Raw genomic sequence first — 26,970 nt, 5'->3', positions numbered from 1 at the left:
CAGTTGCTGAAGCTCTGCAAGTGGAACAATAAGTACTTTGGGGGGAAGGTAACTGGTTCATGGGAAAATTGAACTTGTGATCTTAGCCAAGCCAAACCACAGGATTAGTACTTCAACTTTTATAGGATATCACATGATCAAAAGACTAGCAAGAAACTCCATAGAGTTTGTTTCATATGTCTTCTTTGACACACCTATGAAAAATAGGTGGCTAACCCAAGAAATCTTGCCTGACTCATTCTTTCACTATATCTCATCTCTGCATTTTTTATTAGTCCATCTAATTCACTAATCCAGTAGTTTTGAGTTCCTACTGTGTGCCAGGTACTTTGCTAGGTGACAAGGATGGAGAGATGAGTAAAGTTCTTGCCCTCAACAGACTTGCAAACTAGTATGATTTGCTGTAACAAATGCAATGACAGGGTTAAACATTGAACACTTCAGGAATCTATAGGAGGGAATGTCTGGCTCAGTGAGGGATAAAGGGATATGAGAAGGAAGTCTTCAGAGGAAAAGTGACACTTAATCTGAATGTGTGTCAAATAGAAGTACAAGTTGGGAGAAGAAAAGCCATTTCAGTCAGAGAGAACAACATGCACAAAGGAAAGTCCACATGTATTCAGTAACTGAGTAGTTACACAGTGCATTAGGCACTAGCACTGGGTAAATAGGAAGTGAGGTGAAAAATTATGCTTACATGAAGATACATGCTTTGTAAAGTAGATTTGACTTCATCCTATAAATGATGGAAGGCAAGTGCTTAACTAAAAAGATTTCTCTGGCTGCATTGTAGAGAATCTATACTAATAAAAGGGTAATATGCAAATTGGTCAGGATGCCCTTACAGTAACGACTGAACAGCAGGCTGCATGGGGCAACAAGGCCGGCAGGGGTGTTAGTGAGGGACGACCAAATGACTGAACAGCAGGCTGCGTGGGGTGACCAGGCTGGCGGGGGGGGGGGGGGGGCAGTGAGGGGCGACCAGGCTGACGGGGGGGGGGGGGCAGTTGGAGGTGACCAGGCCGGAAAGGGGGGGGGGGGCGTGAGGGGCGGACCAGGCTAGCAGGGGGAGCCATGAGGGGCAACCAGGCAGGGGGCAGTTGGAGGCGACCAGGCTGGCAGAGGGGAGCAGTGAGGGGCAACCAGGCCAGCGGGGGGGGGGGGGCAGTTGGGGGCGACCAGGCCGGCAGAGGGGGGTAGTTGGGGGTGACCAGGCGACCGGGGGGCAGTAAGGGGCGACCAGGCCGGTGGAGGGGGGGCAGTTAGGGGCCAACCAGGCCAGCGGGGGGGGGGGGCAGTTGGGGGCGACCAGGGCCGGCAGGCAGAGATGGTTAGGGGTGATCAGGCTGGCAGGGGGGGGGGGCAGTTAGGGGCGATCAGGCAGGCAGGCAGGCAGGTGAGCAGTTAGGAGCTAGCAGTCCCGGATTCTGAGAGGGATGTCCGACTGCCAGTTTAGGCCCTATCCCTGGGATCAGGCCTAAACCAGCAGTCAGACATCCCCCAAGGAGTCCCGGATTGGAGAGGGTGCAAGCTGAGCTGAGGGAACCCCCCCTCCCATGCATAAATTTCTTGCACCAGGCCTCTGGTATATGTATAAAAGCCTAAGCGACCGTTCGACCAGTAGCTATGACGCACACTGACCACCAGGGGGCAGACGCTCAAAGCATAGGCGTGGAAACATGGAACAGACTGATGAATCTTAGGGGGGAGGGGGGAGGGCAGGAAGAGATTAACCAAAGATCTTATATGCCTACTAGAGGCCCGGTGCATGGATTCGTGAACCGGTGGGGTCCCTCAGCCTGGCCTGCGGTGATCGGGCCAAAACCGGCAGTCCGATAATCTCCTAAGGGGTCCCGGATTGCAAGAGGGCACAGGCCAGGCCAAGGGACCCCACCGGTGCATTAATCCATGTACTGGGCTTCTAGTTTTAGAAAAAGCCAGTTGTGGGAGAGAGACAGATATTTGAGAGTTGATGAGGAGCTGAATTAGGTCTGTGATTAAGTAAAACAGTAGGTGATGAATTGAGAAGCCAATACTGAGTATTAAGTAAAACAAGGTAAGGATTGCACATGCCCTGGCTTGAGTACTGCCATTCACCAATACAAAAACATACCAGGGAACAGTAACAGGTGAGGAAGATGTTTGAGTTCTGTTTGCTGATTTTAAGGTTTCTTTGGAGAGAAAAAGAGGAAGAAGACATCACTTTATATGGTGTGAGATGGGGAAAACTTCTCTGATTAGATGAGATTTGAGCAAGTACTTGAAGTGATCAAGGGAAGGTTTCCAGATGGAGGCAAAAACAAATGCAGAGGCCTGTAGGTGGGAGCATGCTTGCAAAGTTCCAAGAGCTAGAAGGCCACTGTAGTTGGAGCTGAGACAGAGGGAGAAGGGAAGATGACATTTGGGTATGTGCTTTTCATGTAGCATCTTTAGATTGTAGTAAGGACTTTAGATTTTATTCAGGATGAGATAGGATGCCACTGAAGAGTTTTACGCCTTTTGCCCTCAGTTATAACATGATTTATTTTTTGGTCATTGTATATGTATAATTTTATATTATTTATCGTGTGTATAGATTTATGTAACCATCACAGTCAGGATATAGAACTAGAACTATTCATCACCACGAAGACATTTCTTTGTGTTACCCCTATATAGATGTTCCTTGACTTACAATCGGGTTATGTCCCAATAAACCCATCATAAGTTGAAAATACCATTAAGTCGAAAATGTAATACACCTAAGCTACCAACATCAAAGCTTAGCCTAGCCCAGTGGTTGGCAAACTCATTAGTCAACAGAGCCAAATATCAACAGTACAACGATTGAAATTTCTTTTGAGAGCCAAATTTTTTAAACTTAAACTTCTTCTAACGCCACTTCTTCAAAATAGACTCGCCCAGGCCATGGTATTTTGTGGAAGAGCCACACTCAAGGGGCCAAAGAGCCGCATGTGGCTCGCGATCCGCGCGGTTTGCCGACCACAGGCCTAGCCTATCTTAAACTTGCTTAGAACACGTTACATTAACCTACAGTTGGTCAATTATCTTGAGGTTCATCTCAATAGTAATTGCCTTCCTCTTCTTATCAGAAGCAAGAGTCAAAGATGTGGGCATTTTGTAGACATGATGGGATGTGAAAACACAAAACACAATGTTCAAAATGCTGCTGGCAACACATAACACTGTAGAACATTGGTTGCTTGCCCTGGTGTTCTCGTGGATGATGGGGAGCTGCAGCTCGCTGCCACTGACCAGCATCACATAAGAGAGTATCTACCGAATATCACTAGCTTGAGAAAAGATCAAAATTCAAAATTTGAAGTACATTTTCTACTGAGTGTGTATTGCTTTTGCACCATGGTTAAGTTGAACTATGGTAAGTCAGGAACCATCTATATATAGTCAGACCTTTCCCACAACCTTAACCTCTGGCAATCACTGATTTGTTCTCTATCACTATAATTTTAGTACTTACATAAATGGAATTATACATTATGTTATCATTGGTTTATTTCACTCAGCATTATGTCCTTAAAATCCATCCAATATGTTGTGTGTGTCAATAGTTCCTTTCATTTTAATGCTAAGAAGTATACCATTGTATGGCTGTACTACAGTTTGTTTAACCATTGACTGACTGAAGGACTTTTCGGTTTCCAGTTTGGAGTGATAAAAATAAAACTGCTGTGAATAGTTTTGTACAGGTTTTTATGTGAAAATACATTTTTATCTCTCTAGAATAAGTTCCCAGGAGTGCAATTGCTGGGTTGTGTGATAAGTATATGTTTAACTTTATAAGAAGCTACCACTTTTCCAGAGCAGCTGCATCATTTGACATTCCCACCAACAATATACATGAGATTCAGTTTCTCCGCATCCTTGCCAGCATTTGGTATTATTTATTTTTTATTTCAGTGATTCTAATAGGTATGCAGTGACATCTCATTGTACCATTAATTTGAATTTCCCTAATAGCTAATGTTGTTGAGCATATACTCATGTGCTTTGCTATCTATATGTCCTTTGTGGTGAATGTCTGTTCAAGTCTTTTGCTCATATTCTAATGGGATTATTGACTTATTGTTGAATTTAGTGAATTCTTTACATATTTTGGATACAAGTCCTTTTTTGAGTATGTGATTTGTAAGTGTTTTCTCATGGTCTGCAGCTTATCTTCCTCTTAACAGTGGCTTTTGCAGAGCAAATAAAAAAATTAATTTTGATGAAATCTAATTTATCCACTGTTTCTTTTATAGATTGTGCCTTTGTTGTCAAGTCTGTGAATTCTTTGCTTATCCTCAGATCCCAAAAACGTCCTACTGTTTTCTTCTAAAAGCTTTATATCTTGAATACATAATTCTATAACCCATTTTGACTTAATCCTATATAATAAAAGGCTAATATGCAAATTGTCCCCTCGGGGGTTTGACCAACCAGGAGTTCAACCGCTCGCTATGACGTGCGCTGACCACCAGGGAGAGATGTGGAATGAAGAAAGGCCCCAGCTGGCAGCCTAGGGAAGGCAGGCCCGGATTGGCCCTGATTGCTGGCCAGGCCTAGGGACCCTACCTGTGCACAAATTTCATGTACCAGGCCTCTAGTTTTTATATATAAGTGTGAAGTTTAGATTGAAGTTTATTTTTTGTCTATGGATGTCCAGTTATTTCTACACCATCTGTTGAAAAAAATATTCTTTCTCCATGCCCTGGCCAGTGCGGCACAGTTAATTGGCCATCGTCCTGTGTACCTAAAGGTTGCTGGTTTGTTTCCCAGTCAGGGCCCATGCCCAGGCTGCAGGCTCCATCCCTGGTAGGCAGTATGCAGGAGGCAGCCAATTAATGTTTCGCTTTCACATCAATGTCTGTCTGTCTGTCTCTCTCTCTCTCTCTCTCTCTCTCTCTCCCCCCCCCTCCTCCTCTCTCCCTCCCTCTCTCACTCTCCCTCTCTCCTTCCCTCCCTCTCTAATAATCAGTTTTAAAAAATCATCTTTCATCCTTTGAATTGCATTTGCACCTTTGTCCTGACTGTACTTGTGAGAATCTATTTCTGAATTCTCTGTTCTATTCCATTGATCTTTGAGGCTATCCCTCCATAGGAAGTACTGTCTTGTTTACTGAAGCTGTATAGTAAGTCTTAAAATCAGGTAGTAAATTTCTCTAACTTAATTCTCCTTATTCAGAATTGTTTTAGCTGTTCCAACTCCTTGACATGTAAAGTTTCGAGTCTACAAAATAATCCTGCTGGGATTTTGGTAGGAACTGCATTAAAACCATAGTTCAATTGGGAAATTGACATTTTTATTTTGTGTTTTAATCCATGGACACAGTATATCTTTCCTTATATATAGGGGGTCTTTTAAGATTTACACCTAGAAACATTTTTTTGGAGCAATTGTAAGTGCTGTTGTGTTTTTAATTTCATTTTTCAGTTATTCATTGCCAGTTTATAGCAGTATGGTTGATTTCTGTGAGTTGACCCTGTATCCTGAGACCTTGCTAAGCTAAACTATTCTAAGAGTTTTTTTATTGATTCTGTATGTTTCTAATGTGTCTGTGAATAGAGACAGTGTTTTCCCTTCTATATTCCTTTTATTTCCTTTTCTTGCCTTACTGCTCTGGCTAGTATTTCCAGTACTATGTGTCATAGGAGTGGTGAAATCAAACAAGCTCGTCTTGTTCCTGATCTTACAGGTAATGCATTCAGTCTTTCACCATTAAATATATGTTAGTTGTAGGTTTTTTGCAGATTCTGTTTATTAGGTTGACAAGCTATTTCTAGTTTAAGAATTTTTATCATGATGGAGTACTGAATTTTGTCAAATGCCTTTTCTGCTTTAATTGATATTGTGATCATATGGCTTTTCTTTAAACTGTTAACTGATGGTAACTTTTCTTTTTAAAGATTCATTCTGGCTGCTCCCTGTCTGTTCTCTGTGTCTGTGAGTCTGTTTCTGTTTTGCTTGTTTGTTCATTAGATTCCACATATGAGTGAAATCATATGGTACTTGTCTTTCTCTGACTGGCTTATTTCACTTAGCATAACGTTCTCCAGGTCCATCCATGCTGTCACAAAGGGTAAAATTTTATTCCTTTTACGGCCGAGTAGTATTTTATTATGTAAATGTGCCATAGCTGTTTTATCCACTCATCTACTGATGGACACTTGGGCTGCTTCCAAATCTTGGCTATTGTAAATAACACTGCAATCAGCACATATTCATTTGAATTAGTGTTTCGGGTTTCTTCAGATAAATGCCCAGAGCCCGGCCGGCATGGCTCAGTGGTTGAGCATCAACCTACAAACCAGGAAATCACGTTTTGATTCCCGGTCAGGGCACATGCCGGGTTTTGGACTCGATCCCCAGTGTGGGCATGCAGGAGGCAGCGGATCAGTGGTTCTCGCTCATCATGAATGTTTCTCTCTCTCTCTCTCCCTCTCTGGAAGAGAGGAATTGCTGGGTCATAAGGCAGTTCCATTTTTTATTTTTTGAAGGATATAATAATTATTGTTAAGCCTTTTTTCATTTGTCTCTCTTGATCCCATTCTTTTCTGCATTTTATCTAACCTTTCTTGACCCCCTTTTAGTAAGTTCTTGGTCTTCAAGTCTCCTCTCTTCCTGCCTAGCCTCTTTTCCATTATTCCCAAGGTCAATATCACCACCTTCTGCTGAATTTCACTAAAGTTATCTTTCTTTGTAATCATATATTCTGTATATTATGCATTTAAAACCATTCTGAGCGGAAATATGTAGCTTTCTCCAGACTGGCTTAGGGGTCCATGACACCAGATCTAGTGGAACCAAATTGGAGATGGTTAGGAAAACCACGTCAATAAGTTTTAGTTGAAGTGCTAAGCAGGGGAGAAGCCTAGTTAACTTTTCATTTGTTTTAATTATGAAATAAATTATAATTTAGAACATTTTTAAATTGTATTAAGTTTTTAAAAAGAGGGAAGACCTCTTTTTAGTTCACAACTATAGATAAGCTAAGATTTCAAGGTTAAAAAAAATTGTCTATAATCCCACAATCACTTTTGTTACCCTCTTATTGTGTATCTCTTCCAGTTTATTAATTTCTTGTTCAAAGGAGTAAAATATATAAAGCAGTTATATAGGGGCATTTCTTATTCTGCTAAACAGTACTTGATAGGTCAAGTGGGAAGTCCTCGGGGGCAGGGCGGTAAGCTGTGGGTCGGGTCATTTAGATGATGGATGATTGGGATAGGGTGGTAGCAATAGGGGTGGAGTAGGCTTGACACCAAGAGGTGTTTAGAAAGAAGGACTTACAGGACTTCATGGTAAATACTGGGGCTGAAATGCATGGAGTGTAAGGGAAAGTATCAGAAAGGAATAGGGTGCCTAAATTAGGATTCTTGGAATAATAATGCACAGATCCACAGTACCTTATCCAAAATCCAGAGGACAACTGTGTTTTAGAATTCAAAATTTTTAGTTTTAGAAAGCTAACATATTGTATATTCTATAATACAAAAGCCTAATATGCAAATTGTCCCCTCGGAGTTCATCTGGGAGACTGGGAGTTCGATTGCTCACTATGACATGCGCTGACCACCAGGGGGCAGTGCAAAACGAAGGAAGGCTAGGATCGGTAGCTGGAAGGCCCCAATTGGCCCTGATCACCAGTCAGGCCTAGGGATCCTACCCATGCATGAATTTCGTGCACTGGGCCTCTAGTATTATATATTACTTAATATCCTCAGTGAGGTCTGAGGCATCACTCAGTAATTAAACACTAATATTTCTGTCATGAAACATGGAAATATTCACAGTAAGTAGGCCAAATATAGCCTATTAATAATCTCATATTAATAGTTCAAAGCAGATTTTTGCCACTACCAGATGAGTTTTGACATGAAGTTGCATGAAAAAATCTTTTCAGTACTTTTTAGATTTCAGTACTGTGGAAGTGATTGTAGATTGACTGTATTGACTAGCATCCAGTGAGGAGAGTCTTAGGAATTGTGTTTTAAGGAGTCATAGTTATTAAATGGATGAGCTTTAAAGGAGTTGAGAAAGCCAAAGAAAGGCAAGAGAAGAGCTTAGGTAACTTCGGTTATCAGGCTAAAAAAAGAATTGCTATGTCTTATAAAAATGAGAAGTTGAGGAGGGAAGCTAATTTAGAAGAGTTTAAGTTTTAACTTGCTTCACATGACTTTCCCTTTTATGTTTCATGTATTTCATATCGTGGGTAAATGAACTGAAAAGTTCAGATGTACTGATGTATAAAATTTCCTTTTAAAATAAGCTCTGAATTTTGAGATCCTTCAGACTTGTAGGTTGGGAGTGGTTAGAAAGGTGTTCCTAGATAACTAAGAATTGGGGCTCTGCTCACCTGGAAAATAGACTGAAGGAGTGAAGTTGAGGTACTTGTCCACTAACAGTATTCTTTTCTGTATAGTTGAATCATTAATATGGCCATATTTACAATGACATAAATATATTCAAAAGGAGTAATTTTTGTAGCAACAGTGGTAGCTGACATGTTTTAAATGCTTAGTATGTACCAGGCACTGATCCAAGTGCTTTACAGTAAGCAGTCTAGTGATATCTGTTTCTGCCTTGTAGATTGGGGCATGATATCAACCCAGAGCATAGGTAGTGGTGTGATTTTTTGATTCCCAGTTCTTGGGAAATCTGAAATATAGATAATTAATGCATGAATATATAGAATTGAGTAGGTTTTAACTGTATTGCTATTCTGTGACTTTTTTAAAAATCTACTTTTAATACTGGACTCAGGACATTAATACTGTCATATAAAATCTCTTAGAAATAGGGACAAGTCTTTAACAAATATGAAATAAGGTCCACTAATTAAACTTAAAATTAGTTTAATTGCTTTATATTTACTGTGTATAAATGCATGCATTTATTTTGTTATTCATACATAATAAAAGACAAATTTTGTCGTAAACTTTTATTCAAATTCTACCAATTTGTATTATTTGAATTTTGTTTTTCTTCTATTAAATAAAGGTGTTGGACTAGATAGTCTGTAAGGCTCCTTTCAGTATCGAATTCTATGATTCTGAATATTTAAGTTTCATCAAGTGAAATAGAAAACTTAAACTTTAATTCAAAGGAGATTCTCCTTATATTATGCTCTTAAGTGTAGATGAGATAGAGATGCCAGAGGAAGAAGGTAGAGAATGAGCGTCATAACTTTGCACATACATACTTTTGATAAACATTAAGAACAAACACAGAAATAAGGATCCTTGGAAACTAGAAAAACAGTGTTGACCAGAAAAGTTTTCAAGAAAAGAATGATAACTAATCATTCAAGTTAGTAATCAATCAATCAAATTAATACTATCTAATAAAAGAGTAATATGCAAATTAACCATCACTCCGCTACACCCACAAGCCACGCCCACCAGCAAATCAGGAGCGAATATGCAAATAAACGCAACCAAGATGGCTACGGCCACAGAGAGCAGGAGGGAGGCTTGGGTTTCCCCAGCGATGGAGGACGCTATGGAGGAAGCCAAGCTTTCTGCACACCCTGGCCAGCCCAGGCCTCCGCTTAAGGCTACAAAGTTTCAATTATAGAAGATATATAAATCCAAACAGAAATGGCACCACGGAGCTGGAAAGAGCGGGAGGCTAGGGTTGCCTCCGGTGATAAAGGAAGCCAAGTGTCTGCAGCCCTGGCCAGCCCAGGCCTCCACTTAAGGCTACAAAGTTTCAATTGTAGAAGATAAATAAACCCCAGATACCAGGGCCTCAGCTTGCATCACCGGGGTGTGTGGCCATCCTGCAAACCACCACAGGCCCCTCTCCCAGGCTGCCCCACGCCCCAAGGGAACCCCCACCCTGATCCGGGACATCCTTCAGGGCAAACCAGCCGGCCCCCACCCATGCACCAGGCCTCTATCCTAATAAAAGAGTAATATGCAGATTGACCATCACTCCAACACACAAGATGGCTGCCCCCATGTGGTCAAAGATCCTGCTCCCATGTGGACAAAAGATGGCCGGCAGGGGAGGGCAGTTGGGGGTGATCAAGCCTGCAGGGGAGGGCAGTTAGGGGTGACCAAGCCAGCAGAGGAGGGAAGTTGGGGGTGACAAGGCCTGCAGGGAAGGGCAGTTGGGGGGGACCCAGGCCTGCAGGGGAGAGCAGTTGGGGGGGACCAGGCCTGCAGGGGAGGGCAGTAAGGGGTGACCAGGCCTGCAGGGGAGGGCAGTTAGGGATGACCAGGCTGGCAGGGGAGTGGTTAGGGGGTGATCAGGCCGGCAGACAGAAGCGGTTAGGGGCAATCAGGAAGGCAGGCAGGTGAGCAGTTGGGAGCCAGCAGTCCTGGATTGTGAGAGGGATGTCCCAGATTGGAGAGGGTGCAGGCTGGGCTGAGGGATACCCCCCCCATACTCGAATTTTGTGCACCGGGCCTCTAGTAAGTATAGAAGAAGGAACCCTGGACTTGGAGTTAGAAAGCCATGAATGCATTTCTGTCCCTAACTCTGCTGCTTATTGGAGTTCTGATAATCAGTAAATTACTTAATTTTCTGAACCTTGCAAAGTGAGAGTAATAACTACCTAGCCTTTCTCAGTAGTTTTCATAAGGATCAAATGATAATGGTGAATTAGAAGTGCCTAATAAGACTTAAAAATGTTTATGAACCTAAGTTATTGAAAAAATGTGGAGGATCCTTAAGAGGTTGGATTTGGTGATTTGAATAAAACTAATATCAAGGGAAGAAACTTGAAGGCAGATTAAAACAAGTTGAAGCCAAAGTATAAGTATTCAGTAGATAAGTTTGGCATGGTATGAATGGTAAGAAATACATGGACTGGCATAGCATATTCATTCCTTACATTGCTTTTGCAGGTTTTGTATTCATATTTGTGTTTCTTACTGGATTAGAAGTAGGTAGAGGACAGGAACTGCAGCTCACTCTCTGTTTCCTCAGTGCCTTGAAAATAGCAATGTCAATAAATAGCTTTGTGAATAAATACTTGCTAAACAGGACATAACTGGTAAAGAAAATTTTTGTGATATGAGTGTTTACATGGATGTATGTGTAAGATGGTGAAGACTTAAACATGTTCATAGGTTGAAAGGAGAGATTGAAAAGAAAGGGGTTGGTTTCATCAAGAAAATATGAAAGAGATAGGATCTGGAACCACAAATAAAAATCGCTAGTCTTACTAGTTAGTAGGAGATTTCTCCCACGAAAAAAGCACCAGACCCAGGAGGAGGTTATACTGTTGAATTCCTTAAAACATCAAGCACCAGATAACTATATTAGAACAGAGAAGGCAAAAGGGTCAGCTTCCCAGTTCTTTTTACAAAGACAGCACATAACATGATAAAATATGAGCCCAAAAGACTATACACCAATCTCACAAAAGTTGTTGCAAAAAACAATGCTTAATAAAACTATCAAATGGAATCTAGCATTACATTAGCAGAATAATACTGTAATTGGATTCACCATAGGGTTATCAGGATAAATCAAATTAAATCATATTAGTAGGTGAGAGGGGGGGAATGACTAAGGAACCAAAAAGGGGGAGAAATGAACATTTACTTCTGATAAGAATCCTTAGTGAAACAAGAATAAATTAATGTACTTAAGATTTTATATATCTCAGACCAGAAGTCAGCATTTTTTATGGTAAAAAAACTAGAATTCCTATTTTATTATTTAGTGAAGTACAAAATTCCTTTTAAAAAGCCATGAATCAAAAAAAGTGTGGCCAGCATTAGTATTACGTAACATTGTCTTGGGAATGCTGGCCAATGTAATTAGACAGAAACAAACAAACAAAATAGGTGTAATTATTTGAAAAGAAGGAGGCAAATTCATTATTTATAAGTGACATTGTATGTGTGGAAAAGCCAAGAGAATCAACTGAAATATTACTGTGAGTAATGAGATTTCAGTATGAAACCTAGTTAATCTAAAGTGGGGTTTTTTGTGTGTTTATTTTTGTTGTTGCTTTTATGTCCTTTAAACTGAAAGTCTATCCATATGGGTTAATGAGGATTCTCATTATTAAAATACTTTTTTTTGCCTTCTGGGGAATGCAGAGATTATTTAATCTTATCTCTAAGTAAATTGCAGTCTATTTTGAATAAGACACTTTTCAAGTTAACTTCTAAAAACTACTTTGAGCCCAGCGGGTGGTCAGGGCACAGGCCTGGGTTGCAGCTAGATCCCCAGTGTGGGACTTGTAGGAGGCAGCCAATCAGTGGTTCTCTCTCAACATTGATGTTTCTCTCTCTCTCTCTCTCTCTCTCTCTCTCTCTCTCTCTCTCTCTCTCTCTCTCTCTCTCTCTCTCTCTCTCTCTTGCAGCTAGATCCCCAGTGTGGGACTTGTAGGAGGCAGCCAATCAGTGGTTCTCTCTCAACATTGATGTTTCTTTCTCTCTCTCTCTCTCTCTCTCTCTCTCTCTCCCCCTCCCTCCCTCCCTCCCTCCCTCCCTCTTCCTTCATCTCTGAAATCAGTAAAAATATATAAAGAAAAACTACATTGAAATAAAGTTGCAGCAGTAAATACATTTAGAATGACTTTAAGGGTTTGTGTTTTTTTTATTCCTGTGGCTGAGATACTTGCTCTATTGCTTAGTAATGCCAGGAAAGGTGTAATCTGATCTTTGAGCCTTATTTGGTAAATAATAATTTTGTGTGGAACCCACTGTTCTATCAGTAAGAGAAAAATTATTGCACAAATGTAAAGGTTTTCTTTGCCCTTAAGGCATTTTCTGACTTAAAGTCCTAAATTGTATCATTTATTGATACTTTTGTTTTTTAAAAAGCACTGTGTAACCTTAAGGAGGGCTATTGACAAAAGTATTTTCTACTTTACTTGGAGAAGAATTACATGTCTTTTTGTTTGCCACTAATTCTCTTTATATCCGAGATGTAAATTCTTATATTTTTATTCATCATTAACTCTCAGAATTGAACTCTCTCACACATTTACCTTGTAGTTCTGCAAGCAATAATGAAAAATGAGTTATATCTCTTAGGATGTGATGCAGATGATTTAAAACTAAAGCTTGTTACACAGCTGTTGCTTTAGCATTTATGAAAATGAACACTTAAGTATACCCATGTTTAGAACAAAAAATGTATTGAATACCTAATATATGCTAAGTTTTTAGGTGCTTTATAGACTTTAGCTAATTCTCATGGCAATCCAGTGAGGTGAGCAGTGGTGCCCCATTTCAGAGAAAGAAATCTTCTGCAGAGAATTTTAGTCCAAGGCTAAATCTATCCCTTCCAGACTTTTTTTTTATTATTATTAACAATATGCCATCACAGTGATGGAAAATTTGCATTTTTCTTAAAAACTACTTTTATGCTATTTTGCTTTATTGTATTGCTAGTTACCAAGAATGCAAAGTTATTTGAATCCTTGTCTTCACTTTTTTTTTTTTTTTTGGTCCTGTTACAATTCTCACAAGCAGCCATCATTTGGCAGCAGCAGAGAATTCAATTTATGTTGACTGCTGTGGGATTGGTTTCTTGGAGAAACTCCTTAGGGTGCTAGCCTGCCAAGTATAAGGACATTGTTTGCAGGCCTTAGTGATCTAATTAGTACACCAGTCTCCCACTTTTAATATCCTACCATTTCTGTAACCTTTGTAGTTGTATGGTTGTTGTTGTTTTAATATGGACCTAACAAAAAAATTTTTAAATCATTGAATCTATTTTGGTAATGGAAAAAAAGAATTTCCAATGTGGTGCAGAATCACATCTTATGAGCTATTCTTTGCCTCCCTCTTTAAGAATTACCAAGTTTGTTTGTTTTTTATTAGAACTTGGAATTAAATTCACTGTTTGGATGTATCGAAAGCATTTTTTAAAGAAATCTCTGAGAATTTATTTTAGGAAATTAGGGGAACAGTTAGAAGACCATTGTAAATAAAATAGCAAGCAAAAGAGAAAAACAAAATGACCTGAAAATGAGGACTTTGGAAAGTTTTACCACTGAAATTGGGTTTATTGTTTTTCTCTTTCTGTTATACTCTGTGGTCTGATGTTGGACAGTCTATTGCTAAAAGCCACTAGAGATTTCATAAAAGCTACTATTTCAATTTCTAGAATCGGGAGTCCAGAATAGAGCTGGGAAGATAAAAATAATGACAGCTAATGTAAATAGCATCTTCTGATAACTTAAAATTTAAGAGACCCTCTTTCCACTTTGAAATATTTTGTGAGAGACATTGGGAACTACCTCACTGCTGTTAGATCTCATAATGTTATCTGGTCACGTTTCCTGTTCTGCCTACCTCCAGTTTACTCTAGTTTCTCTTCTGCTTTCAAGGCTCCAGACCCCGTTCCTGGACCTGCCCTGGAAAAGAAGTATCCAGTAGAGATGAGCTCACTGCAGTTACTTAATTAAAAATTTGTAAGCTGCAAAAATGGCAGTGAGCCAACCAAGAACAGCTACAATTTGAATTTTTCTATTTCCAGGTATGCTAAAGTCAACGGCACCAGTCAAGCTTAGCCTATGTAACTGCCTTACAATGAAATCTATAATAACCAAAACTTTATTTTCAAAATTTGTGGTCATCTTGCTTTAAAATATAGTAGCCTCCCTAACATTTAGGTAACTTGCAGCTAGTATTGACCTTAACATACCTTTTGCCTGAATATTTCTAATTGAACTGTTTGCTAGTGGTAGCAAACTAATCCAGAAACAATTTAAGAAAAATAAATTTGAAATCCTATTGAGTAAAGCCCTGTAAATGTACAAAAAGTAATCTGGTCTTCATTAAAAAGTAAACAATAACCACAATAGAACTGTCTTCCCTTCAGAGGTTCACATATAGTACAAGTAATATAGGGAATTAAGTAAATGAAACTAGTTCTCCATCCTGAGTTTCTCAACCATTCTATACTACAAATGTCTTCACGTAAAGGGTAAATATATTCTTCGGTAATTGGAAGTCATAAGTAAGATTTCTGGATACAACCAAATAATGTATTATATAGAACTGTTACCTGAAGAATTTAATTATTTTAAATGTAAGTATATAACTAATATTTGCTATATTTTTTTTGAGTGCTCAAAAGAAACCAGACTAGAAAGTAGTTGGAATTTTAGCAACAAAATTAAAACTGAGGTTTCCTGCCGCCTTAGATTTTAACCAAGAGAAAACTTATGAATAGTTTGAGGGTTGAGGTCAGTTAGCTTTTAAGGACCTTTATTGCTTTTACCAATTTGTACAGATTTAGAAACAGAATCCATAAAAGGTGATTTTATTTACTAAAAAAGATAACCATACATATCTTTTGATTTTAAAGTTCAATTCAGATAGGTTAGAGATTACCAATATTGAACAGAGGAATTTTTACTATATATTCCAATTGTTATCTTAAGAGATGATACTAATATTCTAGCTTGTGCTTTCTTTATATTCCTCCGTTGTTAATGTATAATGAATTTAATGTTAGCCAATCTTGTCAGCATTAGGTCACTGGTTATGTTCCACATTATTGGTTTGGTAATATTTGTTTTGGAAAAAATTTAATCTGACTGTTGAATTAGGACTGGAAAGGGAGCTACTACTAGAATTATAGGAGCATTACCACTGTTAAATGAATTAAAGGAGAAATTGTAGAGGGAACTGCATTGAATTTCAAGTCTTATTAGTTATCACTGGGGCTATCAGTAATGGTAAAAAATCTATATTATTAAATGCAAGTTGTGTTTAAAGCACTGTGCTAGACACAGTAAAGATGTCAAAATGAATAAACTTTACTTTCAGTGAGTTTACAGACAAGTAATTTTTTTTAAAGTATCATAATAGAGGTACAAACAATGTACTTGAAAGTACCAGAGAGAATCAATTTTTTAGGAAAGGTAATGTTTCTACTGAGCCTTGAAGGATAGATAGAATTCTTCAGGGAGACTGGAAAGAGTATTTCTAATTTATGGAAATGAAAGTAAGTAATATGATCTAGAAATTGTGAGCAATCCAGTGTGCCTAGAGAACAGTGGGATACAGGATGATATGATGGGAGATGGAGCTATGCTATACATGCTTTCAAAAGTCAAGTGAAGGAGTTGGATTTCATTCAGTAGATAATGGAATCTATTGAAGACATTTTAGCCCTGGTGTATTGAAATCCATGAATCTTTTGAAAAACTGAATGTGGCAGAGCAAGGGTTGCTTGATAAAGATTAGGCAGTAGTAATACCTAATAAAGGGCAACATTTATTATTATATGTCAGGGATTGTGTATGAAGAGTTATATGTGCAATTTCTCATTTAATCCTTCCTACAGGAATGTTGTGAGAAATAATACTTGTTAATCATTTAGCACAGGACTAGTGATTATAAGCTCAGAAAATTGTTCTTGTCCACATTTATGTGTGATAAATTCCTATAAGAGTGTTGCATTTATTGGGAGATTCTTAAGATAGTAACAATAAACTTATTTTTTACTACCCCTTACCTCTTTCTTTTAAACATTTAAACAAGGGGTGGGGGACCTTTTTTCTGCCAAGGGCCATTTGGATATTTATAACATCATTCGCGGGCTATATAAAATTATCAACTTAAAAATTAGCCTTTTTATATTTGGTCAAACATTTAATTAACTCACCCCTAATGCCTTGGCAGGGTCAGACCAAATGATTTTGCAGGACTGGATGTTCCCCACCCCTATTACTTAGTTTGAGGGCTGCATATTAGTTTATGTGGAGTTAGCCTTAGCGTAAAAAAAGAGAGAGCTAGACCACGCCTTTTTTATTTTTTTTATCCAGTGGATTGATTATAAGGTACAAGACTAAACATAGAGGTAGTCTTGAATAAATTAAATTAATTTAATTAAAACATAACTTTAGATCTCATCTGTCAAGCATCCTGAAAATTGATAATTGTTGCAGCTGTTAACAACTATATTAGTAACAGTTTCAACATAGATAACATAGTCCTTTAAGTATTTGAAATTACATATAGTTGGCTAAGTACAGGTACTTTCAAGTAACTCATTCCATCCTACTATTACTCTCCTACCCATGTATCAGAATACAAGTTATGTGAAAATATATAGGAAATAATTTTATAAGGAAAATATTCTGCTCTAATTATCTCAATTGTTTATGACTAATTATACAAACAATACATGCATATATAGTCTTATAAAAAATGAAAACATAGCAGAGATGACTAAACCTCCTTGGACCATCTTCTATCATGAGTCCCTTTATCCAGCTCCCTCTTCCAAATAATTAGTGATATCCTTTTAGAACCCTTCCTATACATACATATAAAAATATCTGTTTAAAATTTATCTCTTTTTTGTATCTTTTTTTTTTAAAAAAAGCACACTATCTATAGTACATGGGTTTTGCATCTTTTTTTCATTTGGTAATGTCTTACAAATCTTCCCATATAATTATCTGGATGTCTTACTCCACTTTTTAAAACAGTTGCATGGTATTCCTTAGTATTGCTATACAATGATTTACTTAATCATTCCTCACTGAACATTCAGGTTGTTAATACACACTGAGGTGGTCATCCTTGTATGCTCCTCTTTGAATGCCTGTGTTTGTCTCTAGATTAGATGCTTTAATTTATATAGATAAAGAGGTAGAACTCTGGTACATACTAGCAACTAATTTCATTCAACCCATCTCACAACTGATTGTAGTAACAGTGAGTAGTGACACCACAGTTGATCTGCTACTGACTCCGTTGAAACTAAATATATCTGTTAATATGTCTCTCCATGATTCTCTTCAGTTTAAAAAACCATGGTATGACAATTGTCTTCTTTGCTTCATATGTGGGGAGGATAAAATGACATAACAGATGTGCTGTGAGAAGTCCAGTATAAATCTGAAATCTAGATTATAATGTTCTCAAAAGCATGGACTATTTTATTCATTTTTGCGTAATAAGAGCACATTGCGTGGTATATAGTAGGCAATGTTTGTGGAATGGATCCCAGAAATGGTGAACTAAAAAGTGGGTCATATCTATGAGAAAGTTTCAGACTAGTAGAATTTTCTTATATGTATATTTTACATTATCTGAAATCTGTATATTTTTCACTGAAAATTTCCCACCTTTTCATCTTCATTTCACTTCCCAGCTGCATTATAGCCATAATTCCTCAAATTTATCATGTTCTATCATGGCTTTCCCCCAATACAGTCACCAATGCTATCCTGCAAGACTTTTATTTATTTTTCATGGCTAAGCTCAAGCACTACATTCTTTGTGAAGTTTCTCCTGCCTGTCCTTAATTCCTGAGTTTAGGCATTTCTTTCTCTTGACTTCATTGCAGTTTATACATCTCTACGTGGCACAGAGTGAATATTGCTGAATGAATGTATGCCCACCTCTGGGACTTGGTAGAAAGTCACAGAACCAGGCAGGGCCTGGAACTTCAGAGATAAATTATCTGAATCAAGAAAGTGAGAAGCATGCTGTTTTGCTGACTTATGGGATGTAGCATGCATGGTGCAAAGGAGGGCAATATAGATCTCCTCTATAATGTAACCCTGCTTACCCCTCTTCTTCAGCCTCATCTTTCATCCCACTTTCTCCTTGTTAGTCTCAGTCCCTGCACTTCATCATTAGCCAGCTACTTACCTTTCCCCAAACTTTCCATGCTATTTTACTCCTTGAAGTCTTTCCCCAGGCAACTATTTATGTCTGAAGTATTCTTTTCCTCTCACCTATCCACCTAGTAAACATTTTCATCTTCCAAGGTCCAGCTTAGCTGTCACATTCTGTAATGAATCCTTTCCTAAATCCTCCTTTTATATCAGAATTAACTGATCCCTCCTTTTCCCTTGCGTACTGCACATTATATCTGTAACTACTCAGTTATTACATGTCTTTGATGTTTGTCTTTTCCTTCTAAAATTTGTTGAACATAGGCAACTGTGCTTTTATTAATTTTAATATTTTAGCACCAATTATAGTATTAAGTTATAGGCACTCAACAGGTTTATTAAGTAAGATATATATATATATACACACACACACACACACACACACACACAGACGATACATATAAAATATATTAAAAAAATTATAAAATGTTATTTCATAAAGATGCTAATTAAATTATCACTTGCATACATTTTACAGTTCAGAGTTCATATTTCATTAGGGAAGTCTTTCTATATTTATGGATAAATATTATAGGATGAAATTCTGATTTCTTTTTTATTTAGTTATATAATTAAAAATATTATTAATTGAATATCGTCTAAGGGTACCTATAATTATTTGGAAAAATATGAAACATTTTTTATGATATATAATAAATCTGCTGAGATAGGAGTTTCTATACAGTTCTGAGATGATTCTTGACAATATAACAAAAAATTCATTTACTATAGCCATAATAAGACGAATAGCCAACTCTACAATGAAGTGTTGGATTTGAAAGACTGGCAAATACTTAAGAAAATTATTGCATTGTACATATTGTATTTTAGAGACTTGATTCAGTTCAATATTGTTTTATTAGTTTTAACTTTGCTCATGTTGAATTCTCTTTTTAAGATTCTGAGTGCTATTATAGTGATGAAATCTGGTTTAAATCTTTTCCTTTGCACATAGATTTTATCTTTGTTAGCAGGCTTAGAGGTCTCATGATTTACCATAGTTGTCAGATTACCAATCCATTGTATGTGTATAATTTAAATTTGCCAGTTTAACTTTTGGTTAGTTATGAAAAGTTTTAAGACATCAATAATAACATTATGTCTCACTCGTGAACTTAGTCATCACACTCCCAGTGTTAACCCAGAGCCATAACACATACCTAGCATCTGGCTGTCAGTTCATTCTGGGGAAAAGTCAACTGAGAGCCATTACATTAGAAAGAAGCTGGGCAAGGTGATATGAGAATAGGAAAAACAGAGCCAAGGAAGGATTGAAACTGCATGGGGATCAGTTGGTGAACGTTCTCATAACGTTCTCTTAATCTTCATACTAAGGTGCCATTTTAGATTAATATTTTAACCAAATTGTTGTAATTACCACATGTCATTAAGTTCACTGGTTCATTACAAATGTTTATGGTTAATGTGACATGGAAATTGGTTCTTTCAAGTGCTTTCATTTTCTTCTTCCTTTTTCCCCCTTTTACTAATAAATAGGATCTTATTGTCATATCACATATTTATATTATCTTTTTCTTAAAGATTATATTTATGTACAGGATGGATTATCCAAAAATTAAGTAAAAAGAGGGGCACTAACAGTAACTCTGTTTTTATCTTAAAGCCCTAATGTATTGGAAAATAATGAGAGATGAGTTGGAAAATACACAAAAAGTCGTTATATAATATGTTTTGATGAATTATAACCATTCTGTCTTAGATTTATTGCACTTTTTTTGATCCTTAGAAAATGGTAGCACTCACCACAAAACCACAGTACATAAATTGCCAAGTGTGGCTGAATTGCACATTCCTTTTAGAAGAACGTATTACTGGTAAGCCTTTTAGCCATAAGAAATGGTCAACATTCATAGACTTGAGGCAGTGTATTAAAAGAGAAAATTGGGAAGCTTTATTTTTAAGAAGAGGTAGTGTAGATCAGTATGTTACTTCATCTGTTAATGTTTATTATTTTTCTTTAGAAAGTAAATTAGTATAGGATTATAAAGTTGAGAAATCTATTGTTTGGTAACATAATTCATTGTTCCCTTCTAGCTTATTAAAAAACTCTAAACATAATAGATAACCTAAATTAAGTAGCATTCAGATGATTGATTTTGGTATGTTACTGTTATTTTATTTTTGCAAATAACTGGTTAACTATGTAAAATGATTGAATATAACATCTGTTTTATGCTAAAGACATTATATTTATCTTGTTTTTAATCTTGAATGGTGTTAGTATTTGAATTTTAGATTTTTTATTACATAGCTATAATTCTTATACTTGAACATGTAGAAAAATAGCTTGATATTGTAGATTTGGGGGAGGGGAATTTTGCTTTGCCCTCGTAAATTTGTAACATCATGTTCCAAGAAATATAATTCTACTAATTTGCTATTAAAAATAATTTTGAAATTTTTCATGTTTAATGACATTTGTAAATTATTTTAAAGTTAAAAAATGTGAAGTGCACACTCATCATGCGAGGAATACAACTGTTCATGGCTTGTAGGCAATTTGAGTCTTAATTCTTATGTACTATAACACCTCATTGACCCCCCTTGTCGTCGGGGGATGAGGCATTCTCTGAATGTGCTATGTAATTTAAATTTACCTCTTAAAGCACTGAATCACAAAAATAGACAAGAAGACTGGTTGTATTGCTTACTTTCCCTGTGAAATAAACAGTACATTTCATACTTGAAATTTTATGATTCAAACCATCATCGTGAATGAGAATTATATTGTGTGGTTGTAATTTATATGTGTTATGTAATAAAACATTAAAAGGGAAAAAAATGTGAAGTGCATCAATTATTACCTAACTGGCACTTGATGACATATTTACATAATACATCAATAATGTAAAAGGTGCTTAAAATTGTATATGTAATTAGGCAGGTAATATAATTATTTTTCTGCCTAAATCCTAAAATCTTCCTTCAGGCCAAAAGGTTTCAAAACTTGCTTTAACTTTTATTTAAAAAATTATAGCATCATCCTGCTATTTTTATTGCATATTATTGCTTCTTTCTATCATAGTCTTTAAAGAGTAACTCAACTGCAGTGTGATAATGTCAGGTAGTCCACAGAAGAGACACATTATAATTAGTGATAAGAAACTGTTAATATCATATTGACAACCAAAGATAAGTTGAAACATTCTGCCTTCCCATTAGACATCCTGAGGAAGTTAGTGTTAATAGTTGTTGGGGTCAGAGGGGCTTTGCAGTAGTTCTGTTAACACTTGACATAGGTATTTATTTCTAAAAATCACCATGCTTTGCAAATTGTACCAAAAACACAAACAGGGTTTATGGAAAAAATAAATTTGGGGTACAACACTCAAAAACTTCATTAAGTGAACATTAAAAAAAGATAGGAACCTTAAAAAAGCATGGTAGTATAAATGTTAAGCGGTTAAGAAATATATAAATACTTATACAGCATTTATACAAATAAATATTGTTCTTTGCTTTGAAAAAGCCTGAATTTGCTTACGGAAGTGAACATAAGTATGGCAGCTTATTATTGTGAAGTGGTTAAAGGAGGGTTTTCTGAAATCAGAAGGAAAGTTGTAACAAAATGTGGATGGGTGTGACCGACTGCATACAGATATAGTGAGTGAGGGAACTAACATGTTTGAGGTGTGTTCATATTTACATTTTGTGTATTAACTTGTTTCAGGTGAATATGATTTTCTGCATCCATCTAGTATTTCTCACAGACAAAATCACAGCAAAAATTTACTTAATGCTCAAATTATTCCCTAATATATCAATTATATTGGAACAAATATGCAGTTTCAAAGCAAGGTGTTATAGCAGCACTGACTTATAGTTGAGTGTAAGGAAAACACTTTCGTTTGGAGAGACTACTACTTTTTATAGTAGTCTTTAAAATATATATGTGTTTTTATGCATATTTAGAGATTCCTTGCAACAAATATTTACTAAGCATCTTCTAGTTGCCATACACTAAATATTTAGGATACAGCAGTGAATAAGTTACTTTCTCCACTTTGAAACCAATGTTAGTATAAAGAATTTGTTGCCAAGAGTTGGTTTTAAGAGGTAAAATTGGACAGATGTGTGAAAGAGGAAGTCTAGCAAGGAGTCTACTGGGCAACAAGGCTTTTCTCTAACCTATCACATTACTTACTTTTACAAGATTTCCTAGGTCCTGTGTAACTCAAGATTCCAATATTCACAGAAAAAAAATTATCTCCAGAGGTTACGTCCCAAGTGCCCATCAGTAGATGAGTAGATTAAAAAAAAAACTGTGGTGCATTCACACCCTGAAATACTATGCAGCAGTAAAAAAGAAGGCTCTCTTACCCTTTGAGACAGCACGGAGGGACCTGGAAAGTATTATGCTAAGCGAAATAAGCCAGTCAGAGAAAGACAAGTATCACACGATCTCACTCATATGAGGAATCTAAAGAACAAAACAATTTCCTTCCTAAATATCTTTTTAAGTTTTTCCCTCTACTCAGTCTCCATTGGTTTCTCTGCAGTTACAAGCTGTTACATTTCCTGGTTAGACTACAGTTTTCTAACTGGTCTTCTCACATATTCTTTTGCCCTTTTCTCTATGTTATAGCCAGCGATTCTCCATATATACGTAATTTCTCGATCATGTCACTTTTCCTACTTCTGAGCTTAAATCCTTCAAGTGGCTTCCCATTACTCTGAAAGTAAAACCTCCAAATTTTAATGACCTATAAAGCACTTCATGATTTGGGCCCTACCTTTCTCTTGCTCTGTTCTCTACAATTTTTCATAATGTACCATACCACCTTTCAATTTCTGTTTTTGAATGATGTGAAAAAAGGAGTAAAAAATTGATAGCAAGATAAACTGAGATGGCAGGCATCAGATCTGGTAGCAGAAGGAGACAGACGAAAGATGAAATAGTGGGCAAGTTAAAATAGTTATCTAAATATGAACGTGTATTTAATCCATGGGTTTCTGTGGCCTGGAGAGCAAGGGCATTATGAATGACACATAGTAAAGACTGTGAATTCTATTGTGTTCCTCCAATTAGTATTGATATTTGGTTGGTTGTTTTGTTTGTTTGCTTGCTTGCATGTCTGTTTTAGTTAACTTGGCTGAACTCAAACTATAGACTGAAATCTCAGTTTTGTTATTTTAGCCTTAGCCTGGCTGCTTGGAATCACTCACATATGTGTAGTTTGGGGATCAGAGATGTGTGTAGATAGAATATGTAGAATTTGGTGCTTCTGTTCTTTCTGTGATTTACTCAGTAGTTTTCAGCTGTTGTGGTTATGTCAAAGTCTGTCCTTTGTTTCAGTAAGTGAGTAAGATTGCAGGTTTTCTGTCTAGGATTTATCTACCCAAACCAACTGGGGCCAGCTTTCTGACTATAAGCTATTTTAAAAAATGGAAAGTCACCCCATGCTGTACTCTCTCCTAAGTACTGACTCCCTTCTCCCCATCCCTAGCACCACCACTACCACCACCCCATTGCTGTTTCTGCTTTCTGCCTTTAAGTAGTTGCTTTTTATACTTTGTCTGTTGTTTATAGTTGTTCTTGGTGAGAGAGTTGGTCTAGTAGGAGCTACTTAGCCATTACAGGAAGTGGAACCCCCAAATACATTTGTGCATTTGAACAGTTTCTTCATTTGTGTACTTGATAGTCTGTAAGAGAAAAGCAAGTGTGATAGTTTTTTAAAGAATTTCAGAGCTTTCTGTATATGTTTTAATAATGAAATAAGTTGAAATTTATTTTTTATTTATCCTCTTTTAAATAATAAAATGGTGCTGAATTAGATTGAAAATGTATCTGCTTCGCCCTCTGGATAAGCTTCTCCCTCTAGATACTTACTTCTGGGAGCAGCAAATATCTAGATCATTAGAAATGTCTTGAAACAAAATAATTTGAAGAAATCAAACAGTAAAACTTTCATTTCATCAAAATGTTGCTTCTTTGACCTAAATCCTGGGGAGATAGCAGTAAGCTTCAAAGTTCTTAATCCTGTGGAACTAACATTTTAGAGATAACCTAGATAGATAATAAGTATATGTCATGTATCGATAAATGCTATGAAGAAAATGGGTGTAAGAATGTGATGGGTTGGTAGACAAGTGTGGCATTATTTTAGATAGATGGGTCAGGGAAGCTGTTTCTGAGGAAGTGACATTTGGTTAGAGATCTTCATGAGGTAAGAGAAGGAGCCATGCAAGCAATCCGAGGGGAAGTATTCCAGGCGCAAGGAACAGCCAGTCCAAAGGCCTAAGGGAGGAATGAGATTGGCTTCTTTGAGAAATCAAAGAACCAAAGGCTCAGTTCAGAACTGAGGGAACAAGGAGAATGGTAGGAGATGAAGTTTGAGGGGTGGTAGTTAGCCAGGAGTTGTGTGTTGCAGAATTTTGAGCATGGGAGAATGATTGACTTAATTTTTACAAAGTCACACCCCTCAATAGAGTAGGGGGGTGCATGTAGAACAAGAGTAGAGGCTTTCAATCTAGGTGAATTATGATGGTGGCTTGGACAAAAGCAGTAACAGAGATGGGGAAATTCAGATTCAGAATTTATTTTTTATTTTTTGTAGATATATCTAACATGATTTGATGATGGATTAGATATGGGATGTTAGAGAAGGAACAACTATATGAATGATGATACTATTTGCTGAGATGAAAAAGACTGGGAAAGGACTGGTTTGGATGGGAGGAAATTAAGAAATTGATTTTGGACACAAAAGGATTTTGGATATACAGAAGGAGATATGTCAGGCAGGCAGCGGGCCATATTAGTCTGGGACTCCAGGGCGAGAGCTCCTGTGGAGTTGGAGATACAAATTTGCAAAGCCTCTGTTTAAAGCAGTGTGTTTGAATGAGATTACCTTGAAGAGAAGTGTAGGTATAGTTGAAAAGAAACCCTAGACCTGAACTCCCTAGCCCACCAACATTTAGATGTCAAGAAAAGGAAGAGAATCTGAAAAAACTGAGAAGGAGCTGCCAGTGGGTAGGACGAAAACCAGAAGAGTATAAATCTTAGAAGTCAAGAAATTGTTTAAAGAATGAGGGAGTGACTGAGGAGAGGTCTGTAAGATGAAGACTGAGGACTGACCTTTAGTTTGAAAATCCGCAGGTCTGTTGATAGTTTTGGTAAGTATAGTTTCAGTAGGAAAAGCTATGAAAGCCTGATTGGGGTAGATTTATAAGAGATTAGGAGGAAGGAAATGAAGATGGTTAAGTATAAACAACCCTTTCCAGGAGTTTTAGTCCAGAAGAGGGAAGGGGCAGAGTAAAGTCAAGGGTAGCTTTCTCAAGATGAGCAGCACCCCTTAAATTATTTTTAAATATCGTTTACTAATTTTCAGTACTTTCCTCCTGCAGCCCTTTTGTAGAAACACTTACTTTCAGTGCTGAAATTGTGTGTGTATGTGTCTTACATAGAAATAGATTTTGGAAATCTATATTGCAAATAACTTGGTTTGACAGTGCTTTCACCTAATATGTAACAAAGCTAGTCACATAAAGTAAAATTTAATCAAATGATAATAAAAATCTGAAAGGCTGTACTGTGCATGCTCTCTATTCTGTTGAGGACTCAGAAATTCTGTCGTAACTAAATTTACTAAAAAATAGTTTAATATCTACTGTTATGCTGAAAACTGCCTACAAAGTGCTAGATTTACAATAATGAATCAAAGAGACCTAATTTCTATATTTATGGAGTTTACAGACCTGTATTTTCTTAAGGTTATGTTAATGAGGTTAAAAGAAATACTACAGATAAGAAATTTGTTTTAAAGAGACTTTTTGTTAAATTTATCCTAAAATGAAATGTATTTTAATTATTAAGCAAATGCCATGATTTTAAATATTTTAATATGATATCTTAGTTTAATATACTTATATACTATTTATATCCCAAAGAGGCTTAAATAAGAATCAACATGGTTTACATTAGGAATAAAAATAAGGTAGACAGTTCTCATCTTTGGCCACACATTAGAATCACTTGAGGAACTTCAAAAAATTTATATGCACAGGCTCCTCCCCATCCAATTAAATCAGAATCTCTGGAGTTAAGGCCAAGCGTTAATATTTTTTAAATACTGATTTAATGGAAACACAGAATAAAGTGCTACTATGCCCCTGAGAATGAATTGATTACACACTTAAGGATTAAGTCTATCTGAAAATTAACAGAAAATATCAAATGTATTGGATTATAGGTAATTTTTAAACAAAGCATGCAAAGTTATTTGTAGAACCAAAGTTTTTCAGGTTCTTAATTTTATGTAGAGTAAATGAGAATTACTCTCCTCAGGCCATCCTTTAATCATTAAAAAAAATATCAGTAAAGTTAGTCACTTTC

The 26,970-nt window shown here is 36.9% G+C and overlaps 1 protein-coding gene across 5 annotated transcripts in view; it reads left to right on the top strand.

The window, feature by feature from the left end:
• TAB2 (TGF-beta activated kinase 1 (MAP3K7) binding protein 2) overlaps nucleotides 1-26,970 on the top strand; it is a 66,943-nt gene that overhangs the window by 11,857 nt on the left and 28,116 nt on the right. For 2 of the 5 annotated variants that reach the window (XM_079781090.1, XM_079781086.1), the window contains exon 2: nucleotides 14,301-14,449. The exons of 2 other annotated variants lie outside the window; for them this stretch is intronic. The gene's annotated coding sequence lies outside the window, so the exon portion shown is untranslated. Of the gene's footprint in view, nucleotides 1-14,300; nucleotides 14,450-20,361; nucleotides 20,450-26,970 lie in introns of all 5 variants that reach the window. One more of the 5 variants, XM_079781087.1, reaches the window with a different exon arrangement.

The sequence above is a fragment of the Cnephaeus nilssonii genome (assembly GCF_951640355.1).
Source record: "Cnephaeus nilssonii genome assembly, chromosome: 9".
In the NCBI taxonomy this organism is placed as follows: Eukaryota; Metazoa; Chordata; class Mammalia; order Chiroptera; family Vespertilionidae; genus Cnephaeus; species Cnephaeus nilssonii.
The sequence above is the reverse complement of the archived record's forward strand: the minus strand, read 5'-3'. Positions and strand labels throughout refer to the sequence as shown.